Raw genomic sequence first — 22,351 nt, 5'->3', positions numbered from 1 at the left:
TAGTGCGGGTGTGTTGTCTGAGTATGAAGAGACCGGGCGAGTTGGCCGTGCGGTCAGAGGCGCGTGGCTGTGAGCTTGCATCCGGGAGAGAGTCTGTTCGAATCCCACTGTCGGCAGCCCTGAAGATATTTTTACGTGGTCTCCCATTTTCACACTAGGCAAATGTTGGGGCTGTACCTTAATTAAGGCCACGGCTGCATGCTTCCAACCCCCAGGCCTTTCCTATCCCATCGTCACCATAAGACCTATCTTGTCGGTGCGACGAAAAGCCACTTGCAAAAAAATAAATGCGTTTGAGATGAGTTTTTAGGACAAACACAAACACCAAGTCCCCAAGTCAGAGGAATTAATTTGACGCGATTAAAATCACCGACCTCTCCAGGAATCGAACTTAGGACCCTCTGAACCGAAGGCCTCAACGCTGGTTATTCAGCCAAGAAGCCGGACTATAAAGCAATTGAAGCAAATTTTAAAATGTTTTCATTGCATTTCCTTAGCAAGATTACAAAGTACAGTACAAAGAAAATTTGTTGGGCTATAAGACCACTTATTTCACTCACTTGTTTTGCTCTTCTTACGCCGTCTTGCTTCCCTTTTTCAATACCTTTAATATAGCGATCACACGTGTTTATTTGTGGACTGAGGGTGCCAAATGGTCGCATAAAACTAGACATTTTATATGTGCGCCTATATATTTCTGTCACTAGAATACGTTTCAGGTGAATTAGTCATAACAGTACTCCAGTTAGACTTGCCATTGTTATTGGGACGACTTTTTAAGTTACATGAACGACGATGATGAGCCGTGAGTCAGTCTGTTCTTAAAACAGCAAACAAGAAATCTCGTATTTTTATGTGATTGGTTTTTTTTTTGCTAGGGGCTTTACGTCGCGCCGACACAGATAGGTCTTATGGCGACGATGGGATAGGAAAGGCCTAGGAGTTGGAAGGAAGCGGCCGTGGCCTTAATTAAGGTACAGCCCCAGCATTTGCCTGGTGTGAAAATGGGAAACCACGGAAAACCATTTTCAGGGCTGCCGATAGTGGGATTCGAACCTACTATCTCCCGGATGCAAGCTCACAGCCGCGCGCCTCTACGCGCACGGCCAACTCGCCCGGTATATGTGATTGTTGTCAGGGTGATTATAACCACAGAATTTACGTGAAATTCGAACCACGGAGGCGTCGAATTTTCATGTCAAATATCCTACATGCAATGACCAGGATTCGAACACCACTAACCTTTGTGAGAAGCCAGTGACTATCATCGCGTCACCAGTCTGTTCTGGGTATTTCAGCAGAGGTAAGTAAAATTACAACCCTTTGGCTGTATAATACCACACACAAAATGCGTCTGTATCTAATATCAGATCGTCGATCCACGTAATCATTTATCTGTTGCATTCATATACTCCAGACTTTTCAGTACCTTTCAAGCAGATTTTCACCAACAATGTAGGGTCCTTATACTCTGCATTGTGGTTGCTTTTTTTTTCGTATGCAGAAACAGTTTGAGTTCACCTCTGTGGTGTAGTGGTTAGTGTGATTAGCTTCCACCCCTGGAGGCCCGGGTTCGATTCCCGGCTCTGCCACGAAATTTGAAAAGTGGTACGAAGGCTGGAACGGGGTCCACTCAGCCTCGGGAGGTCAACTGAGTAGAGGTGGGTTCGATTCCCACCTCAGCCATCCTGGAAGTGGTTTTCCGTGGTTTCCCACTTCTCCTCCAGGCAAATGCCGGGATGGTACCTAACTTAAGGCCACGGCCGCTTCCTTCCCTCTTCCTTGTCTATCCCTTCCAATCCCCCCCCCCCGCAAGGCCCCTGTTCAGCATAACAGGTGAGGTCGCCTGGGCGAGGTACTGGTCATCCTCCCCAGTTGTATCCCCGACCCAATGTCTCACGCTCCAGGACACGGCGCTTGAGGCGGTAGAGGTGGGATCCCTCGCTGAGTCCGAGGGAAAAAACCAACCCTGGAGGCTAAACAGATTAAGAAAGAAGGAAGGAAGAAAGAAAGAAAGAAAGAAAGAAAGAAAGAAAGAAAGAAACAGTTTGATATCGGTGAGTGGCGGGGCACTGTGTAAGAACTTTCATCACGGTGAGTATTAATCCTTTTTTCTCTTTTAGTGGTAGTAATAATTCTCTATCACTCATCCTACCACTAGCATTACTGTCTTATTTTATGTGCATTGCTTATTGATATAATCATTAAAACCGTAGACTTTAGAAATCAAATTTTGTCTAACCATAGCTAACCAGAACCTGATCTACGTAGTAATCATACATTAGTCCTAGCAAAGTGTTACGTTAAATTTAAGAGAGTGAAAAGGAATATGAATAAAAAATGGAATATAGAAGGCTTGAAGGATAAAGAAATGAACAAGCTATTCAAAGAAAAATCCAACGATGTTGTTATAAGAGTCCGGGGGTGGGGAGAAGATATGGATTCACGATTGATGTTGGAAAGAAGATTAGATATAAACAGAAGTATGTATCTGAAATTTATTGATCTAGAAAAGATTTTCGATACAGTGGACTGGAGACTTGTGCTCCAACTGATGAAAGATGCTGGTATGGGTTACAAAGATGTTTAATCTTTACAAAGGTCAAACAACGCAAATAATAGATGTGAAACGAACGCAATGAAAAGACTAAGACAAGGATGCCTTCTGTCTCCGTTTCTATTCGATACATTCACTGAAGAAACATTTACAACCATGCAATCCAGAACTATAAGGGAAAGGTGAATGGGGGAAGATACACTGTATAACGTTCCCTGATTATACAGAATTATTAAAAAAGATGGACCCAAATTAATTAATTTGTATTTCACGAAATATACATTAGACATGAACAATCTACATACCAATGAACAGTGGAAGGTTCAAAGTTTTGTTGATCACAGGTTATAAATGTTCAATGTGTCCCCCCTGTGCTGCACGGCGAACATCTAAGCGGTAGCCAAAGTCGTTCCATACGCGAGAAAGCATGTCTCATGTTACTGAGTGCACCGCAGCAGTGATACGGTTTCACAGAGTTGCTGGTAGAGGTGGAAAGTAAACCATGTCCTTAACATAGCCCTACAGGAAAAAGTCACATGGCATAAGATCGGGTGATCTCGGTGGCCAGAAATGTAGAACCAGGTCTTCGTTTCCTATGCGACCTATCCATCGCCAAGGACATCAAGGTGCCAATGCGGCGGAGCTCCATCCTGTTGGAAAATGAAGTCTTGTAAATCTCCGGTAAGTTGAGGAAAAAGCCATTGTTCCAACATGTCCAGGTACGTTATTCCGCTTACAGTGCGTTCCGCAAAAAAAAAAAAAAAAAAAAAAATAATGATCCATACACTTTTCTTCGTGATGAGGTACGGAACACTTATACCTTCAGCGAGTTTCTCTCGTGTTCGACTGTTTCGTGGGGATTTTGAAGACCCCATATGCGAGTATTGTGTTTATTCACGTGTCCACTAAGATGGAACGTAGCATCATCGCTAAAAATTATGCGCGATAGAAACGCGTCATCTTCCACCATTCCTAGCATGTATGTTGTATGTTGGGTATTCAGCCCGAAGGCTGGTTTGATCCTCTGCAGCTCCGTCTACAGCTGTCATAAACAGCCTAGGCGTCACTGAAGAGGCGTACTAGGGAAATGAGGAGTGAGGTAGTTTCCCGTTGCTTTCCTCACTGAGCCAGCCATTGCTATTACATATCAGTCCGCCAAGCCCACTGAAATGCAGCACCAACCGACCCTATGAGCAATATTTTCACACCATTCATAACAGGAACTGGCTGCATAAGGAATGGTATTACTAGCACCATTCATACCTCAATCACTTTCATATTGTCAAAGCCAAGGATGAGACTGAGACAGGTCAATGAAAGTAACACATTTGATACAGCCCATACCAGAAGACATAGTGCACTGTAAACACTGCATCTTGCCAGCAAAGGCATATTCCTAGCATATCAACACAAAATTCAATACGCTTGGTTTTGACATTCGGACGAAGAGCATGCACAAGTTACAAGCGGTATGGCTTGCACACCAAACGCCGTCTCATAACACGCCATAGAATTGTTTGGAATATTCCTAGTTCTCTACTAGCTCTACGTGGGCTACGGACATAACTTTCTTCTATTCGTCTGAGATCATCTTTTGACACACTTCGTCGGCTCGGGTTTTTTCCTTTGCAGAGACATCCAGTTTCGTGAAATTGCATTACACCATGTCTAATGCTTTTCCTAGTTGGTGGTTCAATGCCGAATGGGAGACAAAAAGCCCGCCGCACTGTAACTACCGACTCACATTTTGCAAACTCAAAAAACGCAGAAAACCTTATGCTGCATTGTAGCCATCTTATTCACAAATGCCGGGCTGAGTGGCTGCCCAACTTGGCAGGTTCGATCCTGGCTCAATCCGGTGGTATTTGAAGGTGCTCAAATACGACAGCCTCGTGTCGGTAGATTTACTGGCACGTAAAAGAACTCCTGAGGGACTAAATTCCGGCACCTCGGCGTCTCCGAAGACCGTAAAAGTAGTTAGTGGGACGTGAAGCAAATAACATTATTATTATTATTATTATTATTATTATTATTATTATTATTATTATTATTATTCACAACTGACAGTGAAGCGAGACGGCGCGAGTACCAAAACAGCCGTTTCACGCAACTATCACCCTAGCGGACGTGTTCACAACTATCACCCGCTTGAAAAATATGTATTTGTAACTGCTAAACACATAGTAGCACAGAAGTCCAGCAAATGCTTCCCATTCCTATTAGCTTCCATATCTTCCCCACATTCACCAATGACCCTTTCGTATCCTTCAGTTCTATTTCCAACTCTTGCATTGAAATCGCCCATTAGCACTATCCTATCCTTGCTGTTGACCCTGAGTACGATGTCACGCAATGCTTTATGAAACTTGTCTATTTCATCCTCATCTGCACCGTCGCATGGTGAATACACTAAGACAATTCTCGTTCTAATTCCTCGAACTTCCAAGTCTACCCAAATCATTTCACTCATTTACGCGCCTAAGAGAAACTATGTTGCGTGCAATAGTACTCCTGGTGAACAGCCCTACCTCACACTCTGCCCTTCCCTTTCTAACACCCGTCAAGTACAGTTTATAATCTCCTCTTTGCTGACTCAGCTAGTTCTACGTTTTTCCTGACATAAGCCCCACTAATGTTGATAGCTCCCCATCGAATTCCATTTCGTTCGCCAAGTTGTTTCCAAGAAGTCCTTCGCCTGTCAAATGAGAGTGGGGCTCCGTTACTACCATAGGTCCGAGGCTTGCTTAAAATGTTCTGAGCTCGGTAAATTCGTGAAGCAGGATGTTACCCTACATGCATATAGTCCAAGTGAGGATCTCTCCTCTAACGGGTAAGGGACCACCGATGGGTTGTGTAGTCCTACCCGTCTGAGCACAAGGAAGGCCATGACCCAGAATATGTCCAAGATGCCCGCTTGCAGTCCATAGCAATTGGTATCCCGACTCTCAGGAGCACTTTGTAGGCCACTAGACCGTTGCCTATGGTTCACGAACTAGGACGTCACTACAGTAACCTACACCATGAACCATACAAACCATACAGAAATCATACGTGTTTCTTTTTTTAAAAGGAGATTTGTAATACCAATTTTCACGTGTGTAACATCTTCAGTTTTTGAGATGTAAGTGTCCCCATAAAAATAATTCGCCTCCTTCTTCACTTGATTTCACCCCCACCCCTTTAGTGGATTTTCCGAAAACGAAAAAATACGTGTCTCTTTAGTTTCAAAGGAGATTCCAAGTACCAAGTATCATGTCTGTAACAATGTATTTTAGATATAAGTATCCCCATAAAAATAATTCAGCTTCTTTTTCACTTTTTTCATCCCCTGCTTCAGTGGATCTTCCGAAAACAAAACATATTATACGTGTTTCCTTATTTTAAAAGGAGACTCCAATGCCAATTCTCACGTCTTCAGCATGTTCAGTTTTTGTGATAAAAGTACCTTCATATAAATAATTCAATTTTTAGTCCCATTCCCTTAGGTGGATTTCCCGAAAATAAAATAATATGTGTTTCTTTATTTTTAAAGGAGATTTACAAATACCAATTTTCACGCCTGTAACATTTTCAGTTTTTTGAGATATAAGTATCCTCATACAAGAATTCAATTCCTTTTTCACCCTACCCCCTCCTTAATTTGATTTGCCCCCTTCCTCCACCAAATACGTATATCTTTATTTTTAAAGATCCTGCCCCGTGGTGTAGGGGTAGCATTCCTGCCTTTTACCCGGAGGCCCCGGGTTCGATTCCCGGCCAGGTCAGGGATTTTTACCTGGACCTGAGGGATGGTTCGAGGTCCACTCAGCCTACGTGATTAGAATTGAGGAGCTATCTAGTGGTGAGATAGCGGCCCCGGTCTAGAAAGCCAAGAATAACGGCCGAGAGGATTCGTCGTGCTGACCACACGACACCTCGTAATCTGCAGGCCTTCGGACTGAGCAGCGGTCGCTCGGTAGGCCAAGGCCCTTCAATGGCTGTAGTACCTTTAAGTTTTGAGATATAAGAATCCTCATAAAAGGTATTCAACACATTTTTCAGCCTAGTTAAGGGGATTTTGCGAACACAAAAAATGCATGTTTCTTTATTTTTTAAAGAGATTCCAACTACCAATTTCCATGTCTGTAAAACCTTCAGTTTTTGAGATATAAGAATCCTCATAAAAGGTACCCAATATATTCTTCACCCCTTTTGCACTCCCCTTAAGGGGATTTTGAAAAAAACGAAAAACACGTGTTTCTTTATTTTAAAGGAGATTCCAAAGATTAATGTTTATATCTGTAAACTATTAAGTTTTTGAGATACAGATATAGTCATTTAAAAGTTCACCCCCCCCCACTTTTGTCTGCCACCATAGCGTAACCTCGGGGACCCGGGTTCCATTCCCGGTACTGCCGGAAATTTAAGAATGGTAGGAGGGCTGGTATGTGGATGAAATGGTACATGCAGCTCACATCCAATGGGGATGTGCCTGAAAAGAGCTGCACCACCTCGGGATGAGGACATGAGTTTGTCCGGTTCCGTGGCTGAATGGTTAACGTGCTGGATTTTGGTCACAGGGGTCCCGAGTTTGATTCCCGACAAGGTCGGGAATTTTAAACATAATTGGTTAATTCCTCTGGCACGGAGACTGGGTGTATGTGCCATCTTGATTATCATTTCATCCCCATCACGACGCGCAGGTTGCCTACGGGCGTCCTGCACCAGACCTTTCTGGAGGTCACACACCATTTAAGTTTCTCCCCCCCTTTTCACCCCCTTTAGCGACGTAATATCCAAAAATTCTCCCTTAGCGAGCACCTACACTCTAATATAAATCTTCATCATCATCATCATCTGTTTACCCTCCAGGGTCGGCTTTTCCCTCGGACACAGCGAGGGATCCCCCCTCTACCGCCTCAAGGGCAGTGTCCCGACTCTTGGTCGGGGATACAACTGGGGAGAATGACCAGTACCTCGCCCAGGCGGCCTCACCTGCTATGCTGAACAGGGGCCTTGTGGAGGGATGGGAAGATTGGAAGGGATAGGCAAGGAAGAGGGAAGGAAGCGGCCGTGGCCTTATGTTAGGTACCATCCCGGCATTCGCCTGGAGGAGAAGTGGGAAACCACGGAAAACCACTTCCAGGATGGCTGAGGTGGGAATCGAACCCACCTCTACTCAGTTGACCTCCCGAGGCTGAGTGGACCCCGTTCCAGCCCTCATACCACTTTTCAAATTTCGTGGCAGAGCCGGGAATCGAACCCGGGCCTCCGGGGGTGGCAGCTAATCACGCTAACCACTACACCACAGAGGCGGACCTCTAATATAAATACATCCCCAAAATTTTATTTCTTTATGTCCAGTAGTTTTGGCTCGGCGATGATGAGTCAGTCAGTCAGTCAGTCAGTCAGTATATGTTATTTTATACAATATAGATAGAACAAATAAAAATTGAAAATAAATGTTAGGAAAACCAAAACACTTTCTGTGAGCAAGAACAAGAGAGAAACTAAAGTATGCTGGTTCAGGTATCCGCTTTATTCCATAGAGATAATAGATTTTTGTGGTACACGGGTAGCGTGCCTGGTGGCTATGATCGTTACGGCACGAAGTCCCTATGATCTGACACTGTGATTATCCGGTTCGTGTCCCGTTGGTGAAAAATTTTCCACCATCAGAATATTCGCCGTCAGGATAGAGGAGATGGTGGTATGCAATTTCTAATCACTAGATTGCGTGCCAAAAGCCTAAACTTTTCCACAGTGATTCATCCGTCGAATGGAGACGTTAATGCTTGAGTAGAGCCCTTGGTATTATTCGACATGAGTAGGCTATGTACCGCCACCGAATTTCATACCTCATAATCATCATCCCACACCCAGATGCTGAGGTTGCCCATGGGCATCAAACAGAAAGATCTGCACGAGGCGAGCGGAACATGTCCTCGAACATTCCCGGCACTGAAGGGTATACAATGAATGAATGAACGAATGAATGAATGAATAAATAAATAAATAAATAAATAAATAAATAAATAAATAAATAAAAACTTGCCAGATCTTCTCCAGAATTCCAGGTTCGATTCATGGCCCGTCCAGGAATTGTAATACTGGACTGAGCTCTGAAACGGGGTTCATTCAGCCTCTTGAGACCAAACGAGGAGCTGTCTGATACGAGAAGCTGAGAACCTGATCGCGGAAGCCAAGCAATATGGCTAAGGGTATCGTTACGTTGACCACGTGATGTTCCGAAATTTGCAGGCTATCTGGCTTGATAGCAGTCGTCCTGACAGTCCAAGGGCCTCGCTGGCCCATGTGTGTGCCATGGAGTTTTGTAATTTTCCGCGATGTGCTGGAGCATTGTTCTGCTGTAGCATCGTGCGCTTTCAATTACTGTAATACGATAGTGTTGTCTTGAATTACTTAAAGCCGTAACACTTGCTCACAGCAGAACTCAGCATCTTTAGCACGGTAGTTTGAAGAGAACATCATCTTCAGTTCCACTAAACGCAGAAAGTGCTTTTACTCAAAACGGCCTTGGCAAATATTAATGACTGAAGTTCTTACGCTCTAGCCATCCTGGTCTCTATGGACAGGATCACAGAAATAAGCCATTTTTGATCGCACGCCTCAATACATTTACGGAACTAGTCAGAAGAGGAAATTTGAAAATCAGTTTGCAGACATTAACTTGTTGCAAAATCTGAGCTACTGTCAATTAATATCGATCTGCTCGTTGATTTTTATAGGTATGTCAAGTTCATGGAGATACGCTTTGGAAACACGAAAAATTCACGGCTGCTGACCAGTGGCTATCCTTCAAGTGCATCGATCACTATCGCTGCAGGCGTATCCGGCCCCGCGGTGTAGGGGGCAACGCGTCCGCTTCTCACCCGCCGGCCCAGGGTCCGATTCCCGGTTGGGTCAGGGTTTTTTAATTGTAAATGATTAATATCCCTGGCCTGGGGACTAGGTTTTTGTGTCGTCCTTAACGTTCCTTTCCTCACATTCAATGCTCTACACTTCCTCCATTCCAATTACATGCAGGTTTATATCACATGGTGCAAGTAGGTCGACGCCCCGAACAAATAGCATTCCATATTAAAATTATTATTAACTGAAAGGCGTCCTGTGCTTGGTTTGTCTTTAAGTCTAATGAGTCCGTCACTAAATAGGCTGAACCAATTTTGTACAGTTGTAATTCTGACCCTATTTTCACCCTCACCCATTTCTTCTGCTATTAGCTTCATTTACTCAAATCCTTTCTCGCAAAGAATCGAAGGACATTGGAATAGTTATTTTATTTATACAATTGCGACGATATGTTTTAGAAATGAAAACCTACAACCTATTTACCAGTCATTGACCGGCTCAGGGATGAAATGAATGAATCATATATAGGCTATTAGTACGATGTGATCGCCACTCCCAATGTGATTTATTAATGACTGATAAATGCTATTACATACTATCCACTTCATTCCGTATCGACATTGTAATCAAATAAGAATTAAATAAAAACTTTTCCACCTGATCGATACTTTTATTATTTAACCTTAGGCTAAATTATGTCATTAAAACTGCAGTACATGTTTCAATTGCTTGGCAATCATCATCAGCTGCTTATCTTATACCTTAGGCGAAAGAACATAAAAACATTTGATAATTAATCTTTTTTGGTAAAGAACACTTAATGGTGAGGGAGGATGAGGGGGGAGGGGGATGTTAAAATTAGATATACAAATTAAAAAGCTATTTCTAAACTAAAAACTTCCTAAACTTCCTTCTATGGCACTACATTCGTTCTTCATTAGTTTCAGCTGTGTTTCACTCAATGCACAGTTCACTTGTCTTGATTATGTGTTGTCCTTCATTTTTCTAGATCATTCTTATTGTCCGCTAGAAGAATTTATGCTAACTATGGTCGAATTTGTTCAGTAACTCACTTAGCCGCCTCTGTGGTGTAGTGGTTAGCGTGATTAGCTGCCACCCCCGGAGGTCCGGGTTCGATTCCCGGCTCTGCCACGAAATTTGAAAAGTGGTACGAGGGCTGGAACGGGGTCCACTCAGCCTCGGGAGGTTAACTGAGTAGAGGTGGGTTCGATTCCCACCTCAGCCATCCTCGAAGTGGTTTTCCGTGGTTTCCCACTTCACCTCCAGGCGAATGCCGGGATGGTACCTAACTTAAGGCCACGGCCGCTTCCTTCCCTCATCCTTACCTATCCCTTCCAATCTTCCCATCCCCCTACAAGGCCCCTGTTCACCATAGCAGGTGAGGCCGCCTGGGCGAGGTACTGGTCATACTCCCCAGTTGTATCCCCCGACCATGAGTCTGAAGCTCCAGGACACTGCCCTTGTGGCGGTAGAGGTGGGATCCCTCGCTGAGTCCGAGGGAAAATCCGAACCTGGAGGGTAAACAGATGATGATGATGATGATGATGATGAACTCACTTAGACGGATAGTTTGAAGTACGACCCCTATTTAATTGTTCGTTGTGTAAATTTATTCTAAATCTTCAAAAGATTGGCACATTTGGTGTGACCCCTGTCCAATTTATTCTGGTTACGGAGTTTACTTGTTTGTTTCCTTCTCTACCGTCTTCGACCTAGTGTAATAGCTGCACAGGGATTTGAACCACGGTATCCAACGGTGAGAGGCCGACGCGTTCCCATCTGAGCCACGGAAGCTCACTTTTTATAATATATGTAAAATTTGCTATGTATATATTTGTTTGCCTTGAATTATTAAACAAAATTGTGTCCTGTCAACTCAAAGAGAAGTGGATGGAACAGCCATTGGAAAATATTCCTCAACCAGTCTATAGCTCATTCCATGTTAAGAAAACAGTGTTGCTCTTATGGACCTACAAGGTGTGAACACAACCCCTCCTTAGACATTCATAATTCCTCGTGATTCAGAAATATTATAACGTAGTATATTGTATTATGTAAGAAAGAAAGTGGATGAGCCATACTTTTGCCCGTGAGTTATTGAAATAATTACTTAACATTCTGTATTTAGTAAATACATTCCTAGTGAGGAAGCACAATAGCGGGAACAGCCATCACTTTGTTGCCTTCCTTCATTTTCCTTCTGAGTTGCTCTGGTACGATACATGTTACACGTAATCCGTTACGCTGTGAACCACCGGCAACTTACCACCGTTGAAAAGAAGTCATCTATTTATCTATTTTGTTCTGTACAGCAAATTTTACTGTGGAGTGCAGCAATACATCACGGCATGACTTGTACTGATACAGAAATTAGCTATGATGTTTATCTGGGCTTGGTTTTGTTATTTAGCTTTTGTTTCTTAAGCGCATTTAATTGTTACCATTCTGTTCGTGGGGCGATATGACGGCACGGTAGTACCCGGCGTTGCCTGGGCAAATTTATTAAATGTAAATGCAATTAACTCCACCCCCACCCCCCACCCCGAACCTATACAAATTATTTAATGTCTATTTTCTCCCAGTTTGCCTTGAACTTCAATAGTGAAGTTCTGTATGTGCAATAGTTTATCCATGTTGCTGTAAAAACCGAAATAAGTCCTCCCCCACCCTACAACCCCTGTACCCTAGATTTCAAAAATAAAAATTTGCAGCTTACTTTCTTCCTTCTTTTATTTTGAACTTAAGTAATGAGTTTCACCAATATATATGCCACGGTTTTCCCGTCGTGCTGTTGAGCAGAGCCGTTTGATATGGCAACCCTGTTGTGATAAGAGCAATACTTTTCTTTAACATGGAATGAGCTATAGTATGAAGTATAGCAACGGGATATATGGAGGGGGACGGCTGAGGAACTGTTCCGCTGGGATTTCGTGGCCACGTCGTACGACGCAAATTTCACGTGGGATGAAATGAGAGACACGTCACATAGACAATTATGCAGCTGATTGCCTAGAGACTCAGAGGGCTAATTATGTAGCCCGAAGATATGCGCACCGTACCACTGTGTATCATGTCGTATAGTTCTTTCAGTTTCCTCGTTAACGACCGGCGACTCAAACGTTAATAGCAGCATCTCCTGACAGTAACCAGATTTATGGCCGTCTAGTCACCTCTGTTGTGGCCAATAGCATGCTTGCTTTGTCAGTGACAGTTCACGTGGAGTACTTCAAAAGCGTGCCGGTCCTGAAGCCGGCTCGCTTGTCAGGTCTCCAGTGTTGCACAGCTGCCCGCAGTTCTGCACAGTTTCGCTATTTACTCTCAGCGCCTAAATAATTAAAAGTTAATAATTGATAGCACTGGGTCTCGAGTTGGGGAAATCCTGGCACACCGCGGAAAAGCAATGTAAACACAGCCGGCCAGCTAGGCTTCGGAAGCGTACCGGTCGTTAACGACGAAATTGTAAGGACTATACCTGTCAGTGTGTGCGCCTATATATTGTAAGTCGAATGATTCCACCCGGTTATACTTTGTGAAGTTGAAGTCTGAGAAGAATTATGATGGTACAGTTCAATCCTAATCGAACTCCTCCCTCCAATGATAACAAAAACGGCAATGTTTCAAAGTACTTAGACTAGTAATGTTTGACATTTCGAACATTATGTAACATCTGCCTTGAATGTCCTATATCCATGATGTGGATCGGAATTTACGTTCAGAGGTCGATATGAAAAAAGATAAATGAAATGTACAAATCGTAAGGCAACCGCTGTGATACCATCATGTCGGGAACAGAGAGAGCTCTCTAACGATACCCATCCCCCACTAGGCGTCGGAATTAATACACTGACTGACAGTGACAATGCAACACCAAGGAGGAGTGGTTCGAAAGGGATGAAAGTTGGGGAAAAAACAGAGACGGCACGGATGAATAATTGATGTTTATTTCAAACCGATATGCAGGTTACACAATGCGCACGGCATTAACTCAGTAGGATGTAGGACCACCGCGAGCGGCGATGCACGCAGAAACACGTCGAGGTACAGAGTCAATAAGAGTGTGGATGGTGTCCTGAGGGATGGTTCTCCATTCTCTGTCAACCATTTGCCACAGTTGGTCGTCCGTACGAGGCTGGGGCAGAGTTTGCAAACGGCGTCCAATGAGATCCCACACGTGTTCGATTGGTGAGAGATCCGGAGAGTACGCTGGCCACGGAAGCATCTGTACACCTCGTAGAGCCTGTTGGGAGATGCGAGCAGTGTGTGGGCGGGCATTATCCTGCTGAAACAGAGCATTGGGCAGCCCTTGAAGGTACGGGAGTGCCACCGGCCGCAGCACATGCTGCACGTAGCGGTGGGCATTTAACGTGCCTTGAATACGCACTAGAGGTGACGTGGAATCATACGCAATAGCGCCCCAAACCATGATGCCGCGTTGTCTAGCGGTAGGGCGCTCCACAGTTACTGCCGGATTTGACCTTTCTCCACGCCGACGCCACACTCGTCTGCGGTGACTATCACTGACAGAACAGAAGCGTGACTCATCGGAGAACACGACGTTCCGCCATTCCCTCATCCAAGTCGCTCTAGCCCGGCACCATGCCAGGCGTGCACGTCTATGCTGTGGAGTCAATGGTAGTCTTCTGAGCGGACGCCGGGAGTGCAGGCCTCCTTCAACCAATCGACGGGAAATTGTTCTGGTCGATATTGGAACAGCCAGGGTGTCTTGCACATGCTGAAGAATGGCGGTTGACGTGGCGTGCGGGGCTGCCACCGCTTGGCGGCGGATGCGCCGATCCTCGCGTGCTGACGTCACTCGGGCTGCGCCTGGACCCCTCGCACGTGCCACATGTCCCTGCGCCAACCATCTTCGCCACAGGCGCTGCACCGTGGACACATCCCTATGGGTATCGGCTGCGATTTGACGAAGCGACCAACCTGCCCTTCTCAGCCCGATCACCATACCCCTCGTAAAGTCGTCTGTCTGCTGGAAATGCCTCCGTTGACGGCGGCCTGGCATTCTTAGCTATACACGTGTCCTGTGGCACACGACAACACGTTCTACAATGACTGTCGGCTGAGAAATCACGGTACGAAGTGGGCCATTCGCCAACGCCGTGTCCCATTTATCGTTCGCTACGTGCGCAGCACAGCGGCGCATTTCACATCATGAGCATACCTCAGTGACGTCAGTCTACCCTGCAATTGGCATAAAGTTCTGACCACTCCTTGTTGGTGTTGCATTTGCTTTGTCAGTCAGTGTATTTAGAGGTCACATAGCGGATTTTTCAAAAACATTTCAACTTGTAATATTTGGGACCTATTCCTTGACATGTTGTTCTTTCGGGGCTCGGATCATTTTATTGTGCGAATGTAAGGCGTCCAATGCTTTATCTTTATATACTGTATGTTAACCACCTGCGAACATATTTTGATTTCGGAGTTATAAATCATAGACCAAAATATCTAACTAAAAACCGTCACTTTTTCAAATCTCCACCACCCCCATCATACCTATTTAATTGAGGCTCACCGAGAGTCACATTTACTCTATTGTCCCGTATTTACAATAAATTGGTACCCCAACAACTCGGATCGGTTTATTAATTCCGGAGTTACAAGCCCGAAAGTCAGCACATGCTTTCGTTACACTGAGGTTCGAATGTATGTAGCCTGATTGATATAGTTGTCATGTCAATAACGAATCTATAATGCTTGATGGTTCCAAAATGGGCAGTGCTGAATACGTTTAAGAAGCGCTGGCGTTTCTGGAGTGCGAAACCTCATAACGCTGAAAATTAAGAATATTTCTGACGTTTATATTGTTCTTTTTTTTCCTCAAGAACCGAATGTTTAATAATGTAGACTGAATAATTTTCACATCATTTTAATACAATACTTTAATGTAGACTGAATAATTTTCACATCATTTTAATACAATACTTTTTCTATGCCTTTGCTGGCAGGACATAGTGTTTACAGTGCACTATGTCTTCTGGTGTGGGCTAGAGCAATTTTGTTACTTTCATTGACCTGTCTCTGTCTTATCCTTGGCTTTGACAATATGAAAGTGACTGAGGTATGAGCGATGCTAGTAATGCCATTCCTTCTGCAGCCAGTCCCTGTTATGAATGGTATGAAAATGTTGTTCTTAGGGTCGGTTGGTGCATGCATTTCAGTGGGCTTGGCAAACTGATATGTAATAGCAACTTCTGGCTTGGTGAGGAAAGCAACGGGAAACTACCTCACTCCTCATTTCCCTAGTACGCCTCTTCAGTGATGCCTAGGCCATCTATGACAGCTGATGGCAGAGCTGTTGAGGATCCAACCAGCCTTAGGGCTGAAGACTGAACATAAATACTTTATTTTCTATATTTTATCCAAAGTTTTGATACCCCTCGGTTCGTCGAATCTCTCAAACTGAGTATCATTCACATTTTCACTCTTGTTTCATGCGATGATATTCTGTCAATGCTTGCATTTGAGATATTGTATTTACGCACATCATCGGCAGCCCTGAAGATGGCCTTCTACGGTTCCTATTTTCACACTATAGATATGAAATATATTAAATATATTGAATATACGGCCACCATCTTAACTGCTAGAGATCTCTTCTCTCTCAGTTTGGCCAATAATCTACAGTCCGCGAATCTTTTAGTGATACTACGTTTTACGGGGTGAGGAGTAAGGAGGAAGCTACCTCGGTTCCGGCAATCCTGCCAACTGAATGAAAATTAAATCTGAATTGAATAGATAGTATGATCGATCGATGTGAATTTTCTAAACCTTTATTATATTAAGCCAACAACTGTGTCACACACACATTACATAATATTATATAACATTTCTGGATGCGAATCTTGTTCCTAGCACGAATTCTCAGAAACATCACATTGTCTTTGCTGTGTAGACAACAACAGTACTAGTACGTGAAGTGTACGCCAGATGTCTCACGGCGATGCATAATCGATTCATAGTTTGTGTGTCAAAGGTTGCCAACACGAACCTCGAAGATAACCGAGGTGTACCGATTCAGCACTAGGGAGTCGAAGTAACACTAAAAGTTTCGCGTACTGTACATATGCTAGTGCGACGTACTGTAATCTCTCACATTGCCAGTTCTGGAAATCCAGGTAAATTTATAGTACACAATAATAGTTTCACTTTTACGACACTTCCATACCCCTTTAAATTGCTAATTGCCGGGCTGAGTGGCTCAGACGGTTAAGGCGCTGGCCTTCTAACCCCAACTTGGCAGGTTCGATCCTGACTCAGTCCGGTGGTATTTGAAGGTGCTCAAATACGACAGCCCCGTGTCGGTAGATTTACTGGCACGTAAAAGAACTCCTGCGGGACTAAATTCCGGCACCTCGGCGCCTCCGAAGACCTTAAAATAGTAGTTAGTGGGACGTAAAACAAATAACATTATTATTATAAATTGCTAATTGATTGGAAGAATCAATATATTTCAACCAAACATATTTTGAGGTCCGCCTCTGTGGTGTAGTGGTTAGCGTGATTAGCTGCCACCCCCGGAGGCCCGGGTTCGATTCCCGGCTCTGCCACGAAATTTGAAAAGTGGCACGAGGGCTGGAACGGGGTCCACTCAGCCTCGGGAGGTCAACTGAGTAGAGGTGGGTTCGATTCCCACCTCAGCCATCCTGGAAGTGGTTTTCCGTGGTTTCCCACTTCTCCTCCAGGCGAATGCCGGGATGGTACCTAACTTAAGGCCACGGCCGCTTCCTTCCCTCTTCCTTGCCCATCCCTTCCAATCTTCCCATCCCTCCACAAGGCCCCTGTTCAGCATAGCAGGTGAGGCCGCCTGGGCGAGGTACTGGTCATACTCCCCAGTTGTATCCCCCGACCAAGAGTCTGAAGCTCCAGGACACTGCCCTTGAGGCGGTAGAGGTGGGATCCCTCGCTAAGTCCGAGGGAAAAACCGAACCTGGAGGGTAAACTGATGATGATGATGATGATGATGATGACATATTTTGAGGAAAGACTCCATTAAGTCGCTTATTATATGTGACATGGAACTTCGCACTACATTTAACTGTTATTAATAGTTCCAAATTTTATGTTGCTTTAGCTTAGACTTCATCTAATGGCGATGTTTACAGTGCGATTGCAATATTTACACTTGTGGCCATGCAGTTGTGTGCCAAATTGAAATAGTGGGCCCAGTGTTTCTGGTTGGCAACTGTTCCACTATATGGCAGTGTCCTTGTCGTGGAAATGTCAGAGTTAGAGCTATTTTTAAGCAAATTTCAAATATGTATTCGTTTCATAAACGAAAAGAACTCGTATGGAACTGAGTATATTTTTTAACAGTTAACTTACGAAATAACGTCAAGGGCACGTAAATAATTCTTTATAGCTAGTTCACATGCTGTGCAAATCAATATTTCGTCGTTTCCGGGACAAAACCCCCTATGTGATAATATTTTTGGAGATATACTGACCCACAGCACATACATTATGAAGAGCGAGAATGCCTTGACCATATTCACACAATATTGCACCTTAGATGACAAAACCTTACCGGCCAAAGTTCTAAGTTAAAGATTTTACATAGGAGGTTTTGTCCCAGCAGCGATGATTTGAAATTATTTAAAACGTCTGTCGCCGGGCTGAGTGGCTCAGACGGTTGAGGCGCTGGCCTTCTGACCCCAACTTGGCAGGTTCGAGCCTGGCTCAGTTCGGTGGTTTTTGAAGGTGCTCAAATACGTCAGCTTCGTGTCGGTAGATTTCCTGGCACGTAAAAGAACTTCTGAGGGACAAAATTCCAGTACCTCGGCGTCTCCGGAAACCGTAAAAGCAGTTAGTGGGACGTAAAGCAAATAACATTATTATTACTAAGACGTGTACCTTGAATGCTTCATTTCTGTGGGATTTCTCGAGATTTCAACTTATTCAGTTATTTATATTTCAGAAGGTAAGATATCCAAGAAGCTAGTCACTGTTTGAAGAGGTTATTAAAATATCGAGATCCAGGGAATTGTACATTACATGAGAAACCCATATCTTTTAATATTACCGTATCACAAACCTTGCCTAACTGTACGAGCCGATGACAGGTTACAAGTATGATGTGACCATGAAGTCTTTCTGAATCTTAAATTGTTCCTGCTTATTGTGTTAGGCTTCCATAGTTCCTCTTTCTCTTCCATTCACTTTCGACTTCGATGCTATCAGGAATGTTGACAACTTTATAACCCAGACTATCACAACAAACCTGACGAAATTTCTTTAAGTTCCTGTACGTAAAATGACTTCAAGCTCACAGCTGCTACAGAGACACTGTTTGAGAAGAGGAAGAATACGAGACGAAACTCACCACTTCATGACCAATGCAACAAAGAAGTTAAGAAGGCCATTCGGAAAGATGTAACCGCTATGTGAAATATTTCAGCTTAGAACTTCAGCCGGTAAGGTTCTCTCATCTAAGGTTCAACACTGTGTGAGTTATTTGAAATAATGCTCGCTCTTTATGATATACTGTATGTGCTACGAGTCAGTATTTTTCCCACAACATTACCTTCATCTTCTTGTACTGCCTTCTCCATTACTGAAGATTGGTCACAATCGCAGCGAAGTCTGTTCGGTGTTCGGCTCTCCTCTTCAGTCTACTAGAATCTAGTCCTGTCCAATCCCCTAAATTCATCAGCTAAGAGTGTTTACTTCGACCGTGATCTCTACGTCCATCAGTTTTACCCTGCATGATCAATTTAAGTAGGCTGTACTTTTCATTCCACATAATATGCCCAAGGCAGGCTTTTTTCCTTCTTGATTGTACAGATCTACATTCATTCCCTCCTCATGCGTTCGAATACCGCAACACTAGATAAGTGGCCAGTTCACGAGATCCGTAACATCCTTCGGAACACCCTCATCTTGAAGGCATTTATTCTCTTAATGGTGTTGCTTTTCAGACCTCATATTTCAGCGCCGTACAGAAGCACTGAATATACATAGCATCTGACGAACTTATGGCGTGTCTCCAAGCTGTGGCTTCTGTCATCCAGTAGATTCCTCATTTTCAGAAAGCTCCTACGAGCCATTTCTATTAGTACACGGATCTCTAAATTTGGATCTAACTTTTAAGTCCTCAGGAATCCAGCTGTTATGGTACTTAAATTTCCGCAATTGTTCAACTGATTCCCCATAAATGGTCACATAGCGGTTTTTACAGGTACAGCGTTGATATAATAGTCAGAAAATCCAGCTAACAATAGAAGACAACAGGGATATGAAAGTGCTACGCTATAGTCTGACTGAAGGAAGATACAGCTGCGTGAACGATGTTCAGATACGAGAAAGAATAAATCATATCCAAAATCCATAAATTTAAAAAATACATGTACAATGAACTAGTACGTGCACCTTGGCAGAGATAACGGGCTATGAACCGAGAACAGCGCTGAAAGAACTGAAAAGTCGAAAAAGACCTGGAGAACACCAGGTGACAGCCGGAAACCTGAAAGGAGAACGTCCTCGAAACTGCACTTTGTGTGTTGCTAAACAAATGTCTCTGAAGATTGGCAAAATGTAAGTCATTATTCTCTTCCAAAATAAGGGGATCCTACCTGCATAGACAAGTACCGTCCTATCAGTCTTCTTAGTATTATCTATAAGATGCTGACCAAAATTATCGCAAACGCTTAACGAAGAAATTAACTTCTTTCAGCCAGTAGGGCAGCTGGACTTAGAAAAGGATTTGTTACCACCGACAGGGTATCCGGTCACTTATTTTTTAAAAAACACTGAGTTCAAGATCCCGCTGTGTCTGACTGCCAGAAAGCATTCGATACAGTTGAAATATGGGCAGTGTTAACGACAATGAACTAGACAGGATTTGAATGCAGTTACATAAAGTGCATCAAGAAACCTGTATGAAAATGCGATTCTTCAGGTCTAACTTAACAGTGATTGGAAAATGGAATAGATATCAGGAAAAAGAGGTGTGTTGTATACAGTTATTCCTGAACTGTTCATTCTGTCACTCGAATACGCCTTCAAGAAGCTCTCGTGGGAGACGAAAGGAATAGCGGCCGATGGGGCTTACCTGAACCAGCTACATTTTGCAGATGGCATAGTCCTTTCAATCATTGCTCTGAAAGCACTATATGAAATACTACAGGAACGCAACACAGTGTCAAAATCTATTAGACTGTGTGTACAGAAACGCAACACAGTGTCAAAATCTATTAGACTGTGTGTACAGAAACGCAACACAGTGTCAAAATCTATTAGACTGAGTGTACAGAAACGCAACACAGTGTCAAAATCTATTAGACTGTGTCGTGATGAGGATGAAATGATGATGAAGAAGACACATACACCCAGCCCCTGTGCCAGCGAAATTAACCAATGATGGTTAAAATTCCAGACACTGCTAGGAATCGAACCCGGGACCCCTATGACCAAAGGCCAGCACGCTAACCATTTAGCCATGGAGCCGGACAGCCATCGTCTTAAATTCCCTAACTCCAGGTTGGTCCTCCTAACTTTCAGAAAGTGAAATTCCTTAGTAGATTGCTGTACGGGAATGAAAGCTGGATGGACTCAGGATATCTTGTTCGTAAGTTGGAAGTTACAGGCATGAAGATAGTGAGAATGATTGCTAAAAATGGAAACAATGGCAGGAATGTGCTCGGGATAAGGAGATAAAAGGTGAGTTAGGAATGAACTTGATGCAAATATAAATCGGCTTCGACCGAGCTCGATAGCTGCAGTCGCTTAAATGCGGCCAGTATCCAGTATTCGGGAGATAGTAGGTTCGAACCCCACTGTCGGCAGCCCTGAAAATGGTTTTCCGTGGTTTCCCATTTTCACACCAGGCAAATGCTGGGGTTGTACCTTAATTAAGGCCACGGCCGCTTCCTTCCCACTCCTAGCCCTTCCCTGTCCCATCGTCGCCATAAGACCTATCTGTGTCGGTGCGACGTAAAGCAACTAGCAAAAAAAAAAAAAAAAAAATCGGCTTCGGTGGTGGGGTATGTATGTATGTATGTATGTATGTATGTATGTACGATAGAACCACTTCTATTAATTGGTATGTACTGTATGCTGCTGTACGTTCATACAAAGGCATTGCTTTGAATTCCCATCAAATTGTTTTAGTAAATGTGTCCCATTGCTCCTAGAGGAAAATTGCAACTTAACCACTGGTGACTGTTATACACCCATCCCTGACCTCGTTTATAACAAGTTCAGAGTTTCACTACAACATACACTGACACTAGTGAGGTGCCCGTCCGTAAAACTGTGCAAAATCAACACGTAGAGCAGACCGCAAGAAATCAGTAAAAGATCATCAGGAATAATAATAATAATAATCATAATAATAATAATAATAATAATAATAATAATAATAATAATAATAATAATAATAATAATAATATTTCGTTAATCTTCACGTTTCTAGATAACGCCTTCATCTTTGCAACAGTGTTACAAACAGATTGACTATATCAAGTATTTTTGGGCAGCAGCTTCTGTAGCGAACTGCGATAATTTATTTCTCACAAGATATTCAATGACAAATTTTGTCTTATTTGAACCTGGGAGTGCTTTACTTTCCGCACACTTTTGCTCACACTTGGTAATAATAATTTAATGTGGCTAGTGCTTAGCAGGGTGGAACCCTTGTAAGGCAGACCCTTCGACAAAGATGGGTGACGACCACTGTGTATAGGAAGCTGAGTGTCAGTGTGGTTGATAATAGTGTTGCAGGAATTTTGGAAGCAACACAAATACACTGTCCCCGAGCCAAGAAAATTAAACGTTTCCACGAGCTGGCCGGGAGTCAATCTCAGGATCCAACACACGAACCTCGAGAGGTTGAACTGGAACCCACGTGACTCTTACAAGTTTACATTCCGTACCGTGATGGGGTACGGCAGACCTCCTAGACGGCAA

At 43.6% G+C, this 22,351-nt stretch overlaps 1 protein-coding gene across 2 annotated transcripts in view; it reads right to left on the bottom strand.

Moving 5' to 3' along the window:
• The window catches only part of LOC136879204 (glutathione S-transferase D7), a 310,220-nt gene that overhangs the window by 239,165 nt on the left and 48,704 nt on the right, over positions 1-22,351 (bottom strand). The gene's annotated exons all lie outside the window — the stretch shown is intronic.

The sequence above is a fragment of the Anabrus simplex genome, chromosome 8, assembly GCF_040414725.1.
Source record: "Anabrus simplex isolate iqAnaSimp1 chromosome 8, ASM4041472v1, whole genome shotgun sequence".
In the NCBI taxonomy this organism is placed as follows: domain Eukaryota; kingdom Metazoa; phylum Arthropoda; class Insecta; order Orthoptera; family Tettigoniidae; genus Anabrus; species Anabrus simplex.
Note: the sequence above shows the minus strand (reverse complement) of the source record. Positions and strands in the feature narration are given on the sequence as shown.